The sequence below is a fragment of the Pristiophorus japonicus genome, chromosome 1 (genome assembly GCF_044704955.1).
Source record: "Pristiophorus japonicus isolate sPriJap1 chromosome 1, sPriJap1.hap1, whole genome shotgun sequence".
Lineage (NCBI taxonomy): Eukaryota > Metazoa > Chordata > Chondrichthyes > Pristiophoridae > Pristiophorus > Pristiophorus japonicus.
Genome location: NC_091977.1, coordinates 529,474,650 through 529,481,102, shown reverse-complemented (window position 1 = coordinate 529,481,102; position 6,453 = coordinate 529,474,650). Strand labels below are relative to the sequence as shown.

The following is a 6,453-nucleotide window of genomic DNA, read 5'->3' as shown; positions in this document are numbered from 1 at the left end:
TGGGGAACTGAAGTTACATGTTCAGCCATGAACTAATTGAATGGCGGTGCAGGCTCGAAGGGCCGAATGGCCTACTCCTGCACCTATTTTCTATGTTTCTAGGTTTTTTTAACAAGATCTGGCCGTGGACTCAGCTCCACTTACCCACCCGCTCCCCGTACCCCTTAATTCACTTATTGGTTAAAAATCTATCTATCTGTGATTTGAATACATTCAATGAGCTAGCCTCAACTGCTTCCTTGGGCAGAGAATTCTACAGATTCACAACCCTCTGGGAGAAGAAATTCCTTCTCAACTCGGTTTTAAATTGGTTCCCCCGTATTTTGAGGCTGTGCCCCCTAGTTCTAGTCTCCCCGACCAGTGGAAACAACCTCTCTCTATCTTGTCTATCCTTTTTATTATTTTAAATGTTTCTATAAAATCTCCCCTCATCCTTTTAAACTCCAACGAGTAAAGACCCAGTCTACTCAATCTATCATCATAAGGTAACTCCGTCATCTCTGGAATCAGCCTAGTGAATCATCTCTGTACCCCCTCCAAAGCTAGTATATCTTTCCTTAAGTAAGGTAACCAAAACTGCACGCAGTACTCCAGGTGCGGCCTCACCAATACCCTATACAGTTGCAGCAGGACCTCCCTGCTTTTGTACTCCATCCCTCTCGCAATGAAGGTCATTCGCCTTCCTGATTACCTGCTGCACCTGCAAACTAACTTTTTGGGATTCATGCACAAGGACCCCCAGGTCCCTCTGCACCGCAGCATGTTGTAATTTCTCCCCATTCAAATAATATTCCCTTTTATTGTTTTTTTTCCAAGGTGGATGACCTCACATTTTCCGACATTGTATTCCATCTGCCAAACCTTAGCCCATTCGCTTAACCTATCTAAATCTCTTTGCAGCCTCTCTGTGTCCTCTACACAACCTGCTTTCCCACTAATCTTTGTGTCATCTGCAAATTTTGTTACACTACACTCTGTCCCCTCTTCCAGGTCATCTATGTATATTGTAAACAGTTGTGATCCCAGCACCGATCCCTGTGGCACACCACTAACCACCGATTTCCAACCCAAAAAGGACCCATTTATCCCGACTCTCTGCTTTCTGTTAGCTAACCAATTCTCTATCCATGCTAATACATTTCCTCTGACTCCATGTACCTTTATCTTCTGCAGTAACCTTTTGTGTGGCACCTTATCGAATGCCTTTTGGAAATCTAAATACACCACATCCATCGGTACACCTCTATCCACCACGCTTGTTATATCCTCAAAGAATTCCAGTAAATTAGTTAAACATGATTTCCCCTTCATGAATCCATGTTGCGTCTGCTTGATTGCACTATTCCTATCTAGATGTCCCGCTATTTCTTCCTTAATGATAGCTTCAAGCATTTTCCCCACTACAGATGTTAAACTAACCGGCCTATAATTACCTGCCTTTTGTCTGCCCCCTTTTTTAAACAGAGGCGTTACATTAGCTGCTTTCCAATCCGCTGGTACCCCCCCAGAGTCCAGAGAATTTTGATAGATTATAACGAATGCATCTGCTATAACTTCCGCCATCTCTTTTAATACCCTAGGATGCATTTCATCAGGACCAGGGGACTTGTCTATCTTGAGTCCCATTAGCCTGTCCAGCACTACCCCACTAGTGATAGTGATTATCTCAAGGTCCTCCCTTCCCACATTCCCGTGACCAGCAATTTCTGACATGGTTTCTGTGTCTTCCACTGTGAAGACCGAAGCAAAATAATTGTTTAAGGTCTCAGCCATTTCCACATTTCCCATTATTAAATCCCCCTTCTCATCTTCTAAGGGACCAACATTTACTTTAGTCACTCTTTTCCGTTTTATATATCGGTAAAAGCTTTTACTATCTGTTTTTATGTTTTGCGCAAGTTTACTTTCGTGATCTATCTTTTCTTTCTTTATTGCTTTCTTAGTCATTCTTTGCTCATAATACGCTCATAATAAAGTGATGCAACTGAGTACTGTAGGCATTGAGTAAGTGTGACCTTAGCTCCTTTATTTAAACTCCAGAGTGTTGGTACAGCATGGGAGACCTGCTTATATACAGTGCTCCCAAGGGATGCTGGGATCTCTTGGGACTCCAACAGGTAGGCCCTCTGGTGGTGGTATGGCACAGGTTGCCAAGGGTTACATACAAAACAAAAGGCAACTAAAAGATAAGTTTTCCTTTCACCTGAACACGTTGTAGGGCACCTGAGTTACATTTTTCCTCGAAGATATATTTCCATAAATCCACTTTGTAAAAACCCCAAACCTGCTCTGATGAATAAAACAGGTTGAAGGAGCTTAAGCTGGGTATAATACTTCCTGTCGTGCTCTCTCCACACCATCAATCTGTCACAAAGGATTCAGTCAGTGTTACACTCGCAGAGATGTGACATCACCCTATATTACATTTCAGGAGAATGAATGGTTGAAGCTGGCAGTGGGGAATTACTGCGGCAGAGCTGTGTGATAGGGCAGCTTGACTGTAGCCTCTGAAAAGCAATTTTTGAAAATGACTATAGATTGCTCAGGGTTGCTGAAGAAACAGTGGTGACATTGATTGAGAATTGAACTGTTTGCAAACATTAAATTGCAGGTTAGTATGCTAATCCTTCTTCTTGGTGTTACATCAAGCACCACAAAGGCCAACAAGACATGCAGTGAATGGTTCATTATAACAGACCAGGAGCCTAAAACTGAGATTTTTCGAGAGCAAGTGTCATCATCATCATCGACAGTCCCTCGAAATCGAGGAAGACTTGCTTCCACTCTAAAAGTGAGTTCTCACGTGACTGAACAGTCCAATACAGGAATTACAGTCTCTGTCACAGGTGGGACAGACAGTGGTTGAAGGAAAGGGTGGGTGGGGAGTCTGGTTTGCCGCACGCTCCTTCCGCTGCCTGCACTGGGAGCAACCTGGTGACCCATCCACCTCCATGGAGGTGTGTGGGGGACCTGACCCATCCACCTCCATTGCACGAACCTGGTATTGCAGTACTTCCAGGAACGGTGCAGTGGCTCTAGGCCTTTTGGCTAAGAGCATTGGCGCAGAGTGATCCTTGGCGTGTGCAAGGTGACCTCTGGCGTTTGTGATTTGACAAAGAATTGGAACGATTGGCTATGAATTTCAAAAAAAAAAAAAAAAACTGGTCCTCAGGAGCAAGGTGCTCTCGGTGTTGTTGTACGTGGCGCAGGTCTGGCCCATCTCACGCTCCTGCGCCGCGGCAGTCACCCGAGCCGTCTTCCACTTTGTCTGGAGATCCAAAATGGACCGTGTCCGCAGAGACACGATGTACAAATCTCTGGACAGTGGAGGAAAGGACGTTCCGAACGTGGCCCTCATCCTGATGGCCACCTTTGTGTGCGGCTGCATCAAGCTGTGCACAGACCCCCAGTACGCAAACACCAAGTGTCACTACGTGCTGAGGTTCTACCTGTCCCCATTGTTGAGAAGGATGGGTCTGGCCACGCTGCCGCGAAACGCCCCCACCAGTTGGACCATGCCTGTCCACCTGTCCTTCGTGGAAAAGTTCTTCAAAAGAAACCCCTTTGACCACAAGGCCATCAAACAGTGGTCAGCACGTAAGGTCCTGGACACCCTACGAAAGAAGGAGACGGTGGACCCTGTCGGGTGGTTCCCTGAGCGGACTGTCGAACTCGTTTGGCAGAACGTCTCATCGCCAGAGCTGTCACACAAGCACCAAGACGTAGCTTGGTTGGCGGTGAGGAGGGCCCTACCCGTCAGAGTGTTCATGCACAGCCGACGCCTCAGCAGCACGGCACGGTGCCCCCGGGCCGGCTGCGGGGCGGACGAGACTGTCATCCACCTCCTTCAGGATTGCGCCTTTGCAACGCAGGTCTGGAAAGAGATGCAGTGGTTGCTGTCGAGGTTCATCCCAAGCAGCTCCGTAACACAGGACTCTGTGCTCTACGGGCTGTTCCCAGGGACACACACCGAGACAGACATCACCTGCTGCTGGAGGGCCATCAACTCGGTCAAAGACGCTCTTTGGTCTTGCCGAAACTTGCTGGTCTTCCAGAACAAGGAGATGACCACGTCCGCATGTTGCAGACTGGCGCAATCCAAGATCCAGGAATACGTGCTGAGGGACGCACTGAAAATTGGTGCAGTCGCCGCAAAGGCACGGTGGGGAAGGGCCACAGTCTAAAACCCTTCCGCCACGGAAAACCCGGGGCAGAAATCAGCACCAAACTCCCTCGGGCTGTATTTGTAATTTACACTTTGTGTACATAGAGCACCAAATCTGTAAACATCAATGTAGTGCCATGTACAATGCAAGGTGTGTTATGAAATGCATGTTTGAAAAGAAAAAAATGTAAATGTACCGTCACCCATTCCGGGCTCTGTATTGTAACACATGAAATGTAATTTGTGTAAATGTACCACAATGTACCTACCCTGTTTATTGTACTGAATCGCAGTTGAACAGAAAAACGAGAAATGTAACGAACGGAACTGCCGTCAGCACCCAGATGTATTGTATGGGATTGCTGACCGCAGCGAAATGTAATGAAATGCCATTGAATGTACTGTACAGATTCTTTTTATGAATAAAGTATATTTTGAAATAAAAAAAAAAGTGCAGTATCTGTTCTTCGCTTCTCGGCCTTTTGGCTAAGATCATGCGTAACTGACCTGACAGGGGAGTAACCACCATAACCCCAAGGTGGTTCTCCCTGGATCAGGAAGGTATATGCTTGCTTTTTTGGAAATAGGAGGTGGATGGGGTGGCTTGACCCATCCATCTCCATGGCACGAACCTGGTATTGCAGTACTTCCAGGAACGGTGCAGTGGCTCTAGGCCTTTTGGCTAAGAGCATTGGCGCAGAGTGATCCTTGAATGGGCCCAAGGTGACCTCTGGCGTTTGTGATTTGACAAAGAATTGGAACGATTGGCTACGAATTTAAAAAAAAAAATCTGTTCTTATCAGTTTAATATCCCCTATGGGGACATGATATTGAATTGATTTTTGGACAGGGAGCTGGATCAGGGGCATGCCCCGTCCACTCCATGCACCGACCTGGTATTGCAATATTTCCAGGAACGGTGCAACTTCGCCTCTCGGCCTTTTGGCCGAAGATCAAACACATTGGCGCAAAGTGATCTTTGGCGTTAGAGTTGATCTGGAACGAAATTGGAAAAAAAAAAGTGCAGCGGCGTTCAAGCATAGGGTACAGGAATGTGGGGCGTAAGTCAGATATTTTATAAAACCTCATTTCAGATATGTGGGCATCGCTGGCAAAGCTGGCATTTATTGCACATTCCTAGTTGCTAGAAGGTGGTGGTGAGCCACCATCTTGACCCGCTGCAGTCCGTGTGGTGAAGGTGCTCCCACAGTGCTGTTAGGGAGGGAGTTCCGGGATTTTGACCCAGCGACGATGAAGGAACAGCCGATATATTTCCAAGTCAGGATGGTGTGTGACTGGGAGGGGAACTCAGAGGTGTTGGCGTTCCCACACGCCTGTCGCCCTTGCCCCTCTAGGGACTGGATTTGGGCTCTGCTCGGTAATGGCGGTGGGGCGGTAAAGTTAGTGCCCGGTAACAGTTTGCGTCTCAGTCAGCAAAATTGGGCAGCTGCTCCCCGAGTGTGGGGCGGGGCGCTAAGGGAGGCGTTACACACCTCTCATAGGTCGCTAGGCCGGCTGAGCAAGCGACAATCCCGAGCTAAACAGCCGGCTTCAGAGCGCTCTGGGAGAGGCCTGGGTAGAAAAAACAAACCTGAAAAAAACATCAAAATCATTCCCAATAAATGCCTCACGCCGCCACAACATTAATCGCAAAAAAAACAAAATAAAAACCAATCACACTGACCTGAGGTCGACATTATTTACCTCACCGCAGCCGCTACAGCTCGGAGCGCCCGCTTTCACAGGTGGCCCCAGCAGGGGGCGCTACGGAGCGCTACCGATTGGCAGGGAGCCAAAAATCGAGCCGGTGTCACAACATAGAAACATAGAAAATAGGTGCAGGAGTAGGCCATTCGGCCCTTCGAGCCTGCACCGCCATTCAATAAGATCATGGCTGATCATTCAACTCAGTACCCCTTTCCTGCTTTCTCTCCATACCCCTTGATCCCTTTAGCCGTAAGGGCCACATCTAACTCCCTTTTGAATATATCCAATGAACTGGCATCAACAACTCTCTGCGGCAGGGAATTCCACAGGTTAACAATTCTCTGAGTGAAGAAGTTTCTCCTCATCTCATCCCGGGCGGTAATGCCCGGCGCCCCGCCGAAACCAGTCGCGGAAACACCGGCGGGGCGCTGGAAGCTGGCTGCCCACCCGGAAGAGCTCACCGCCGCCATTGCCACCCCTCCGGGGTGAAAACAGAGGCGGCAACGAGCGTAAAATCCAGCCCGAGGTGGTGGGGGTCGCGGGTTTGGGCGGCGCGGACAAAGAAGTGTGCCAGAGCTGCA

General features: G+C 48.2%; 2 pseudogenes; both read left to right on the top strand.

The window, feature by feature from the left end:
• Nucleotides 1–4,631: 4,631 nt before the first annotated feature.
• LOC139278972 (U2 spliceosomal RNA) lies at nt 4,632–4,834 on the top strand (annotated as a pseudogene).
• A 95-nt stretch (nt 4,835–4,929) lies between these two features.
• LOC139279022 (U2 spliceosomal RNA) lies at nt 4,930–5,095 on the top strand (annotated as a pseudogene).
• The last annotated feature ends 1,358 nt before the right edge of the window (nt 5,096–6,453 follow it).